Source organism: Zingiber officinale, chromosome 9B (assembly GCF_018446385.1).
Source record: "Zingiber officinale cultivar Zhangliang chromosome 9B, Zo_v1.1, whole genome shotgun sequence".
In the NCBI taxonomy this organism is placed as follows: Eukaryota; Viridiplantae; Streptophyta; class Magnoliopsida; order Zingiberales; family Zingiberaceae; genus Zingiber; species Zingiber officinale.
The window spans coordinates 116,490,765-116,503,588 of record NC_056003.1 but is presented as its reverse complement, the minus strand read 5'-3'; positions in this window follow the sequence as shown (position 1 = coordinate 116,503,588).

The window sequence follows — 12,824 nt, the reverse complement described above, 5'->3', positions numbered from 1 at the left end:
TAGCCGAGTGTTCTCCAAATTTAATTTATTTTTTTTAAAAAAAAATCCTTCTGACGAACTTCGTAACTATCACAGATGACTCAGTCGCAACAGGCTATAGGGATAGATCCAGGAGTGATAATATAATATAACTGAGTTAGTTTTCATGTGTATTTTGATATTTTATGTTTAAGGAATTAGATACATCTAGAGAGTGAGAAGGACGCGTATGATATATTCAAGGAATGAAAAGTCAGAAAAAAATTTGTTGGATGAAAATGTCCTAGTTGATCTCAACTCTGGACGGTTGAAACATCACTCGAGTTTATGAAAAAGTAGATAGTCAACTTAGAAATTAGCCATCTCAGGCGCCTCCATTGATTGGAGGCATCTTAGTTGTATTGAGGCGCCTTGCAAGCTAGACACTGGAGGCGCCTTTGATGAACTGAGGTGTCTCTATGCACAGGAGTCGTTCCCGAGTGGATAAAACAGCAAAGTTCACGTTAACAAAACTGAGGCGCCTAGAAGCCACCATCTGAGGTGCCTCCAATCTACCGGATCAAAAAATAGACATTGAGATGAGGATAAATTTTTATCCAGTTTAATGTGCCTTCAAGTGTTTTAGGCGTCTCTGATGTGCCACGTCAGTATACGATTACTTACCAAAGACTATATATATTGTGCCTCGAAGTTAGTTGTAAAGAGAACACACCTCTTCTTAACTTCTATAATCACGTTTTGAGCTTCCAACTGTTGTAAGAGGTTTCTCCGCTTCCGACATGGTCTAGGAGGGAGTTTGTTAATGCACATATATTTGTCTTGGATTAACAATCACTCACGTTGTAACTAAATAAAATCTTCTGTCTCCTTACTCTCTTTCATGATCATGTCCGAAGGCGTGAAGCTGGAAAGCCAGGGAGGTGACAGTTCTGCTGACGGGATGAAGATCTCGCTCTCTGCAAAACAAAATCAAAACCAGGGAAAGGGTCCCTGGCGTTGACCCTTCAACGCTCAAGTCAGAAACAGGAGAGGAAAAAAGTGAGTACTAAGGATAAAGATTTTTCTTGCCTTTCTTCATACTTAGCGTGCCCTTTTTATACCTTTTCTGGTGACCCTCCATCTTTCCTTATTTAATTATATTGATTACCGACGGAGGATATCTGTATCTTGACTTCTTCTCATTTAATGATAGATGGAATGTTCTATTTAGTTTTCTCTTTCCTTTATTAATTATCTATCTTTTTCTATTTTATCATTTTATTGCTTCGTTAAGTGTATAATGTTGGTTAGTCCTAGGAAGATCGTACCAGTTCCACTGTACAAAAATTTTTTATAAGTGTCTAACCTTTCATAAACAACATATTGTGTTCTTTAGAAGTTAAATTAGGAATCGCAAACGGAACTTAACATTATTGATTCTAAATTTAACTTATCTGTTCTTAATGGTTTAGACTTGGATCGCAAGCGGAACTTAACACTATTGATTCAAATCCACCTATGTTATAAATTCAATTAAATATTAATTTCTAAAATTGGCTTCCAGGTTAAACATAGCGAGGTACTAGACCTTCTTGAATATGGGAGCAACCGTCACTTCCTAGACAAAGCCTTTTAAGGAAAGTTAATATTTAATTTCCTTATATAACTCTAGGTTTAACCAAAAAGAACAATCGAATCACAAATTCAAAAAACAAAAAAAAACACAACTTCGAAACAAATCCGAAAAACTAGAATCTAATGTCTATTGTGTTTGGAATTCATACAAAGAAAAATAACTAGCATGTTGCGGAAGAAAATTACTAGTTATACATTCTCTTTGTATGTTAATGACCTCGAGATCTTCTGTCATATTACTCGCCTCGCCTTGGACGTCATGTGGGTGACTATCCTCCAAGATGAACACCACCCAATAGCCTTCTTCTCCTTCTCTATGTTTCGGCCACCACCACCTTAAGGGAACAAGAGAGCAAAGGGAAAGGAAGAGGGGAGAGGGTCGGCCACAAGAGGAGCACCAACAAGAGAATAAGAATTGTTATCACATGAGGCCTCCTCTCCCCTTCTTTTATATTACTTGCCTAAGGCAAATAAGGAAAGACTTTTTACAAAATTAAAATATTCCTCTTGTTTTTCCTTTTTCCTTTTTATTTTTCCTTTTCTTTCCTCTTGATTGAATCAATCACTAAATCAATGATTGGATGATCTTTGATTGGTCGGCCCCTTGCTTGGGCACCAAGCAAGGGTGGCCGGCCACTTAAAAGGAAGGAAATTCTTTTGTAAAAATTTTATAAGCAAAGAAGAAAATCTCTTATAAAATTTTACAAGCTCTCTTTTAAATTTCCCAATATGGATGTTAAAAAAGGAAAGTTTTAAAAATTAAAACCAAGTTTTAAAATTTAAAACTTCTCTTCTAAAATTTCCTTTTTTAACATGGTTACAAAAATAGAAAATTTTAATTTTAAAACTTCTCTTCCTTTTTTCTAAAAACCATGAGGATGGTTAAAAAAGTAAAGTTTTAAAACTTTTAAACTTTCTATTAAACCATGTGACCTAATTCAAATAAGGAAAGTTTTATATTTTAAAAACTATTTTTTAAAACTTGTAGTTTTCTTTAAAAAAATTTAAAAATTCAAAACACCCCTCCTTATTTAACATATTATGGCTGACCCCTCTTTGCTTGGACACCAAGCAAAGGGTCGCCCCCCTTTGTGAAGGAGATTAGTCGGCCCCTTTGGGTTGGTCACCAAGTCATGGGTTGGCCTCTTCTTGGACACCAAGAAGGACTTTATATGGGTGGACTTAAGGCTTTAATGAGGCTACGACAGGGACCTAGAGGAGAAATTGATTTTGGTCTTCCGATGAGCTTGAGTATCCCGTGTTCGCACCGAACACACAACTCAAGTTCATCAATAATAACTCATTCCACTAGAGAGTTATTATTTCACTACCGCACCAATCCCAAATTACATTATGGGCTCTTTCATATATGAGCGTGTTAATCTCCCTGTGTTTAAGATAACGAATGTCCACTAATTAAGTAAGTCACTGACAACTTCACTTAATTAATATCTAACTCTAAGAGTAGTACTACTCAACTTCATTGTCATGTTGGACTAAGTCCACCTGCAGGGTTTAACATGACAATCCTTATGAGTTCCTCTTGGGGGCATTCTCAACTTAGATAACTAGGACACAGTTTCCTTCTATAATCAACAACACACACTATAAGTAATATCATTTCCCAATTTATCGGACCTATCGATTTATCGAGTTAAATCTCACCCTTTGATAAGTTAAAGAAATAAATACTAAATATATGTGCTTGTTATTATATTAGGATTAAGAGCACACACTTCCATAATAACTAAGGTCTAGTTCTTTTATTAAGTCAGTATAAAAAGAACTTACCTAAAATGATCCTACTCAATACACTTAGAGTGTACTAGTGTAATTTTATAGTCAAGATAAACTAATACCAAATTACACTACGACTATTCCAATGGTTTGTTCCTTTTCATCTTAGTCGTGAGCAACTGTTTATAATTTATAAAGAACTGATAACATGATCTTCTGTGAGTGACACCACACACCATGTTATTTACAATATAAATTAATTGAACAACTACACTTAACAAATAAAATTTAGACATTTGACCAATGTGATTCTTTTATTTCAAAAATAAATGTTTACAAAAGCTAGGCTTTTAGTATACACTCTAACATATAATGCCAACGTCATTCTCCGAGCCAGACGGGTGGCCCGCTCGGCTCGGGCTCCCGGCCTGTGTAGCTTGTTCTCCTGCCGACCAGAATATATTTGTTTACTCAGATGGTCGATCGACCAAGGGTCTCTCCGATCGGCCAACGATCTACTTCCCTGATGTTAACCGCCAGACTTTGACCTACACCGTGGCAATTGACTCGTGCTAGGTAGATTCTTCCTTACCGCCGTATCACAAGCCTCCCCTTCGAGTCTAGTCGAAGGAGGCTGCAAGTCCGACTAACTCGACAAGATGTCGTTGGCCACTCTGAAGCTCGTTCGGCCCAAATGCTACAGTGTCCGATCATACTGTAATCGCTGGTTGGCCCACAAGTCGGCGTCACTTGGCTTCATTTTGCCATTGTCGGGTTCAGTCCTGTGGCTCGTTCCTTGCGCCGATCGGGAAGATGAGCAGCAACACTTGGCAAATTGTCTTCCGTTATGTGTGTCCTAGGGCGAGTCTGGTCGTAACTGACATCATTCATATTTGTTGAAGACCGTGCAAATCCCTGCTAATTATGGTCGAGCACACGATCATACCTTTTTAATTAAGTTCATTAAATGTTATCCAGAGACCGCAAGACATGTGTCCCTTACTGTCGTCGCATGCTCGATGTGACAGGCGGACATTCGTTTGTGACGAAATGTGCGTCTTTTCAAAATCAACGGTTGGATCAGCTTCTAGGTTTACGTAACCTTGGATCGAACGATTGAGGTTGATCGACCGCGAGGTTTATAAGCCTCGCATGCTTCACCATCTTCCTCACTTTACGTTTTGTCTTCGTCGGTGAGCATCTTAGCGACACTGCATCCTTCGCCTTTTCCGTTAATCTTAGCAATTTCTCTAGTAAGCTCTCGTCTCCTTTCAATCAAATCTGTCTATTGTTCCTTCTTAGTGTCCTCTCTTTCGGTGGAGTTTCTTAGTTGTTTCCTGTTGACTTTTATTTTCAATGGCAAGCTCCTCTCAATCTCTTGTCTTTGTCCCTTGGCTCTGGTATACATCCATTGAGTTCGGGTTCGACGGAGGTGATGCTGAGAGTTTGAGAGTTGCCTTTGAAATTTCATCTAATTATCAAATTGGTCTTCCTTCGGCTTTTGACCGCCCGAATGAGCTGCCTCCGGAATTTGTATGCTTCTTTAGAGACCAATTTACCATCAGTCTACGATTCCCGATTCATCCTTTCTTCTCTGTCGTTTCTAAATATTTTCATATTCCTCTCCATCAACTAGTGCTGAATTCCTTTCGGCTGTTGTGCGGGGTCGTCGTTCTATTTCGCTTGTACGACATTCCCCTCACTCCTCGGTAGGGGTGAGCATTCGGTCAAAACCGAACCGACCGAACCGAATAGACCGAAAACAGAATAAATTGAATTTCTTTTCAACCAACCGAACCGACCGAATTTCCCTATGAAACCGAACCGATAAGATATCGGTTAATTCGGTTTTCGACCGAATTGACCGAATTTTAAAACCCTATTCGATTTTACCTTTAAAAAAAAGATTTTATTTAATTAATTATATTTTAAAATAAAAATTAATTAAAATAATATTCTTATTCGATTTATTCGGTTTAACCGAATTACAAAATTCAAAACCGAAACCGAACTGAATTAATCGAAAATCGGATCGAAATTTTTTAAAAAAATGAAAACCGAATTAACCGAACCGAATTTCTAAATTCGATTGGTTCGGTTCGGTTAATTCGATTTTTTTCAAATTTTTGCTCACCCTTACTTCTCGGCTCTTTCACTATTTCTATTATCCCAAACTGTCCGAGCCGGGGACTTTTCTCTTCCAAGCTTGAGTAGGTCTAGTCTTCTTTGACAAGATGTCATCCTCTAACAAGCATTGGAGGGACTACTACTTTTTCGTTCGCTTTCTCGAACTGTCGAATTTCCCAACTAGGTGGCAATTAGAGGTGTCGAACCCTCCAAAGCTCAAGAAATACAAGAGTCACTCGGACTACCTTCATGCAGCTTCTAGCTTGGCCGGTCAGAAATACCATATACATAAGTTGCTACTAGAGGGTGTCCTCTATGTGTTCGGTCTAAGCCCGATCCGCACAAAGCTTCCGTCCAGCCTAGGTATGCTCCTTCTTAGTCTAACTTTTAAATCTAACTGATTTCTACTTTTCTTTTGCAGCCCAAGTCATGTTGCATGCACGTCTGGCCGGCATAGCCAAACTCGCGGACGCTGAGATCAATGTTGCGGTCGTGGCAGAATTGGAGAGCCACAGTTTGCAACCGGTCGGTTCCCACGAGGATCCGCTCGCCGAGGAGGAAGGAACTCAAGTGTTGGGAAGCGACGCTGGAGGAAGTTAGACAACCATGAGTGATGCGTCGGTTGCCACAGCAAACCTTCTGTCTGAACGGTCGTCTGTAGTCCCGATAGTTGTCGCTTTGGAGTCGGCAACTTCCGATGAGCCCCTACAACACCGCAAAAGGCGCCAAGCGGAAGGTTCCTCCTGAACTACTACTTCAACCCTGCAGACCCCCACCGCTATCAACTCTCGACCTCCTTCTGAGCGGGGTGAGACTTCTCTTCCACCCCTATCCGAGCGGAGTGAGACTTCCCTTCCACTTCCTGAGTAGGGCCTTGGGGAATTTCTTGCGTCTCTGTCCTCCGACCAGACACCTTCACTGTCTAGGCTATCACAAGGGACGATCTGCGCACCACCGATCGCCTTCATGCCCCCTCTCTGTCGATGGCGCAGGTGTCCCGCATCCAGTCAATCTCCTCACAACCCACCGGTCGGATGACTTTTGCACCTTCTGGCCTGAGCGGCCAGAGATCGATAACGACAATCATCCATTTGCCAACTGACGAGTGCCTCCATCCAGACGACCCAGCGTCCCTCACCCCTGAACATCAAATAAGAATACAAGAGTCGCTCGCACAGATATGGGCTGACGCACGAGCCCGTGCGGCGGTGATAGCTCCGGGGGAACTGACGAATAGCCACACCAAGATATCTACTAGGGTATGTATAGCTTTCTCCTTTCTTTCGTCTACTCAGTTTGTATAATGCTTAACGTTCTTTGCAGTATTGGATGGAAAGTCTAGTCATATGCCATAACCTTGCTTACCTGGAGCGTGAAGTCCAACAGTTCCATGCTTCGAGCGGTCAGTCATCTGCTTCTCAAGCACAACTAGAGTAGATGAACGCCAAGATAGCTCAGTTAAGGGCCAATCTGAATAAAAGCTTCGAGCAGCTCGAAGTAGAGAAAGGCAAAAGTGCAAGTAGGCGGTTCAGCTGGCTCGACTTAATAAATAGGCTACCTCCTTTGAATCCAAAATCCACTCGGCCAACACTAGGAAACTCTGAGCCATTGAAGATCTAGAGATAAAATACAAAGAGTTTCGCGTGTTGGCTCAGAACTTAAAGGAGGCTGAGGCCGCGCTGAAGGTCGAGCTGGAAAGATGGTTGGCCGAGTAGACTGACGTGAAGACCCAGCTCGACACTAAAAATGAAGAGTTGGTTAAGTTGAGGGAAGAGCTGGAGGCCTCCTGAGCGGCCTTAGAGACTTATTAGGGAGCTGAGTTGAGCAAATTTGATCTCATAAAGCAAGCCTACATCCGCTCAGATACTTTTAATGATAAAGTCGTCGATTGAGCTCTCCGTCTATTCGACCTGGCTAGTGATGGGTCGTTCGCTCAACTAAAGGAAGACATCTATTTCTCCAATGCTTTGACAAGCAAAGCCATCAGTAGAGACAAGTTGACTGAGTCATTGCCCGATGATATTTTAGATCTTTTGGAGTGAGCCTGTGAGTTTTGCTTCTATAAAATTTTCTTGAAGTATCAATGAATATACGTCCGTCCAGTGAACTGTTATTTTTCTTTGTCTCTTTTATGGTCGTTCGACATTTTTCGACTTGTATTTAGATAAAGTATTATTGCGTTGACAGCAAGTGTGGCCTCTTATTTCTCCGATCAGCAATGAGTTATCTGTTTTCTTAAGCGATCAATCAATTACGATTTTAAGGCCTCCGCTCGGTAGTTTCATGGCGTAGTCATGGGTTTAAGGTCGCTGCTCGACTGTTGATGGTGACAAGGGTTTAAGATCGTCGCTTGACCGTTGATGACGACATGAGTTTAAGGTCGTCGCTCGATCGTTGGTGAAGACATGGGTTTAAGATCGCCGCTTAACCGCTGATGACGACATGAGTTTAAGGTCGTCGCTCGACCGTCGGTGAAGACAAGGGTTTAAGGTCGCCACTCGATCGTTGATGACGACATGAGTTTAAGGTTGCCGCTTGGCCATCGATGAAGGCAAGGGTTTAAGGTCGCCGCTCGACCGTCAGTGAAGATAAGGGTTTAAGGTCGCTGCTCAACCGATTTTGTCCGACCAACTCATGAGTTTGGAATGCTTACGATTTTATTCATTTTTGTCCTGCATTTGGAAGACATGCACACACACACAGGTAAATATAATTGATCCTGTCCGAACCAGGAGTCAACGGACACTGGGCACGTGGCGCTCCCTGCTGGATCCTCAAGTACTCCGGTGAACCTGCAGCAAAACCGAGCCGGGAGGGGTGTCCCGGCGACGGCCCTCCGACGCTCAAGTCAGGCGAGGAATAACAAAAAGGTGGCCTCCAGATGAAGACTTTTCATACCTCCGGTAAAGAAATGGAGGCCTTATATAGGCCTCTCGAAGAAGCCTGGGCGCGCCAATCAAAGCAACCACCTGCCTTTGACCATGCCCAGGCATGGGTCTGTCAGAAGGGTCATGCCCAGATATGGATCTGGCAGGAAGACGTCCATGAGGCCATACTGCTACTGCATCAACCTTTCCATGATGTGACGGCAAGATCCTCCATCGTGCGATCTTGTGTACGGCCTAATCATCAGACATGCTTCTGCTGATATCCCATATCCTGAGCCGAGAGCATAGGCCGCTCGGCCACCTTTGTACCCTCGCCCTTATCTTGGCCGAACGGACAACCCGCTCGGCCCTTTGGCCCCAGCCGAGAGGACTCCCGCTCGGCCCTTCGATCCTCCTGCCTTGGCGTCGGAAACCCAAGCCCCTGGATGGGTTATCTCTAGATCCGCTCGGACCTACTCAGCTGCTCGGCGCGGCCATTAACCGCTTAGTCAGCCTTCCATCTGTTCTTAAGCTGAGACCCTTCAGGAAGTGGATCCCCCATTCTTACCGCCGGATCACTTGCCTTCCCTTCAAGTCTAGTCGAAGGAGGCAGTGAGTCAGACTGACTAGACTATGTGTCCGAGCGGGCGGTCGCCGTCTTTCAGTAGCTTATAATATTCTTTAGGTCGTTCGGCCCTTCTGCCAAATTCAGTCGTTCGGCTCTTCATTTTGGTTGTCTTGTCGCTTAATGTGGATATTTGCTTGTCTAGATCTTCTCGAAAATCACGCAAATCCTCTCCATTAAGTCGAAGCATGCGCGGTATGGGCGCATTAATTGTGCCTGGTGACAGAGCGCCACGTGGCTCTTCTCGCGTGGCGGTGATGATCCGTACGATGGGACGCCGATTATTTTGAAACAGACGGTTAGATGATGACTTTGTCTTCCGTGACCTGCATCCGACGGACGAGGCCGACCAGCCTCGTTCGTATAAAGCCCTCGTCTTCGCCTTTTACGCCGCATTCTCTGTTTCATCGCGTATTCTCCGTCGAAGGTGCCCGCTGCTGCTGCATCATTCCGGCCGTCCCAGCTCTCGCCTCTTGGTGGTCTTCGGCTCTCTGGCGATCCTTTCTGTCTACCTTCCCTTAGTAAGCTTCTCCCTTCCCTTACAAGGCCTTCCCAACTTGTTCTGCCTCCTTTGTTCCCATTCCTTCGATTTCTCGCTATCTTTTTGTTCCTTCGGGATGGCAAGCTCCTCCGAACCCGCTGTTGGCGTTCATGGCCCTTGGTACCTGACCATGGAGAGCCGATTTGATGAAGAGGGTGCTCGGTGCCTTGTTCGGACGTATGGGATTCCTGATAATCATGAAATAGTTATAGCAGACCCGACTGACCGGCCACATGACCAGCCGATCGGCACCATTTGTTTCTTTTTAGATCAATTCCAGGGCGGTCTTAGATTTCCTACCCATCCATTTATTTTGGAGGTTTGCAATTATTTTCGCATCCCGCTCGGCCAACTTGTGCCGAATTCTTTTAGGCTGCTGAGCGGGGTGGTCATCCTCTTTAAGCTGCACAGTATCCCTCTTGACCCCAAAATATTCCACTTCTTCTTCTACCCCAAACAATCCGAACCGGGCACTTTTATCTTCCAAAGTAGAATAGGCTTTAAATTTTTTGATAATATGCCGACCTCCAACAAGCACTGGAAGGAGTTTTTCTTCTATATCCGACTTCGGCGGCGGCATTCGAACCAAATGGCGGACATTGTCTTGACTCGGTAGGAGCTCGGCAAGTTCGAAGCAATCCGACTATCTTCATGCGTGAATGGTTGTCGGTCAGTGATACAAGATCGACCAGTTTCTGCTCAAGAGGGTGTTGTATATTTTCGGATTGTCTCCGTCGGGCAAATCTCCCCTTCCGCATGAGTAAGGATTCTTTACTTTCTTAGTCTTTTTGTCTAATTGATTTTAATTTCTTTTCCTGCAGCTGAAGTCATGTGGCGCTCCAAGGCTACCGCTAATTTGAAATTAAAGTCCGTGGAAATTGAAGCGGCCACCGGGGCGCGCTCGCCTCTTAGCGCCGCCGCCCGGCGGATGCGAGCCGCAGCGCCGCCCTGAAACAGAAGCTGCCCCATCCGCTTCAGCGGAGGTTGAGGCGGATCTGTTCCTCGGCCCCGCCCGGTGGCGTCCCAGTCGGGATCCCCATTGGAGGTTCGGTGAAGCGTCGAAGAGACTCCGACCTTCCGCCGACCCAAGGCGGAACCACAGCGCCGATCGGCGTAACCCGCCGGATCGCACGCCATCACAGATGGGGACCCACTGGGTTTCGCCCACCGCCTGACCTTGGCTCTCCTCCCCGGACTCGTCGCCGCTTACGTCGGTTGGGCGAAACTTCCACTATAGGGGAGTCCTCGCATCAGGCGGCCGCGACTGAAGAAGCGCCGTCCGGACATCCAACCATCAAGACTACCCTCCGATTCCCATCGGAGGAATATTTACTGTCCGCCGATCGGCCCTCGAGCCTCGTTCACGAAATAACCTTGACGGGTCCGCTCGCCAAGCTTTTTGAGGACGCGCAGATTCAAGTGGCCCTCATGACGCCCAAGCAACTCGGCGACAACAACATGCAATAGGCCACTCAGGTAAATTCATTTTTCTTCCTGTGCCATGCTACTGTTTGGTTCCTGATTTCATTATTTCCTTTACAGCGCTGGGCTGAGCAAATCGCCACTAGCCATCGGCTAGCCGAGTTGGAGGGCTCTGGAAAAACTTCAAGTGTCGGGGGTCCCACGGTCGAGCGGGAGAAACAGGCCGAACAGAAGAAGGCCGCCGACCTAGCTGCAGAGGTGGCTCGACTTGAAGGCCTGGTGAAGACACGCGACGCAGACGTGAAGCGCGCCAGCAGTCGGAAGAAGCGGGCGATTGCTGATCTGGACAAGATGAAAGTCGAAGTCTGAGCCCTAGATCAGTAGTCTAAGAATCTGGAAGCCCAATTAGCTGCCGAACGGGATGGGCGCTCCGCTGAACGCACCAAATCGGAGGTGGACCAGAAAGTACTTCAAGATTCACTGATTGCCTCCCGAGCGGCGTTCAGACAATATAAGGAGTGAGAGCCGAGTCGCCTGGCAGCAGCGCGCCAAGAATACCTCCGCTCGGAACGGTTCGGCGAAAAGTTCGGTGGCAACGTCTCCTCAACCTTCATCGAGGCGGTCAAGGTCACCACGACATACTTTAAGAAGGGGGGGCACCTTCCCGCTGACCTGAGCATTCCCCCTCCTGAACTGGCGGCCATGATTGACGACATCCCGGACGCCTTTTTTAATTTTGAGGATCCGGAGTGATGCGGGTTATTTCAAGTACTTTCTGTATTTCATCCGCTCGGCGGATGTAAATTTTTGTACGTGTCGTTCGGCATAATTTTTCTTCTAATGAAACGATGCCCCTTTGCTTGTCTTCCTACTCATTATCCATAATATTCTTCTGTTTGCTTAACGTTGATGCTTAGAGTCAGTCATGCTCTTAAGCGTTCTCCCTCACGCGTCCGATCGGCTTAGCCCATTGCATAAAGTCCGAGCGGGGAGGCCTACTCGCTCTGCACGTATCTTGCCTGCGTGAAGTCAACAAACGCCGAGTATCGAAGGACCAACCCCCAATCGGGCCTGAATGTTTTAATATTTGTAGTTTCCGCGGTTTCTTACTCTGATATTCGTTCGTCCGCTCGGGGTATTTATAGTCGCCGGACCGACTTGATTTTTAACGTTGGAGCTCGACGGCGCGGATACTTATAGCCGGTCGGCGCGGCTCTACGGTTTAACGTCTGGGCTAGACGGCTCTCCGCTCGGAGGGTTTATAGACGCCGGCTCGTCTCTCGATATTTAACGTCGGAGCTCGACGGCGCGGATATTTATAGCCGGTCGGCGCGGCTCTACGGTTTAACGTCTGGGCTAGACGGCTCTCCGCTCGGAGGGTTTATAGACGCCGGCTCGTCTCTCGATATTTAACGTCGGAGCTCGACGGCGCGGATATTTATAGCCGGTCGGCGCGGCTCTACGGTTTAACGTCTGGGCTAGACGGCTCTCCGCTCGGAGGGTTTATAGACGCCGGCTCGTCTCTCGATATTTAACGTCGGAGCTCGACGGCGCGGATATTTATAGCCGGTCGGCGCGGCTCTACGGTTTAACGTCTGGGCTAGACGGCTCTCCGCTCGGAGGGTTTATAGACACCGGCTCGTCTCTCGATATTTAACGTCGGAGCTCGACGGCGCGGATATTTATAGCCGGTCGGCGCGGCTCTACGGTTTAACGTCTGGGCTAGACGGCTCTCCGCTCGGAGGGTTTATAGACGCCGGCTCGTCTCTCGATATTTAACGTCGGAGCTCGACGGCGCGGATATTTATAGCCGGTCGGCGCGGCTCTACGGTTTAACGTCTGGGCTAGACGGCCTTCAAGGCTAACTCCTTACCAGGTCAAGCGACCTTGGCCTTCATAACTTTTCCCGTGC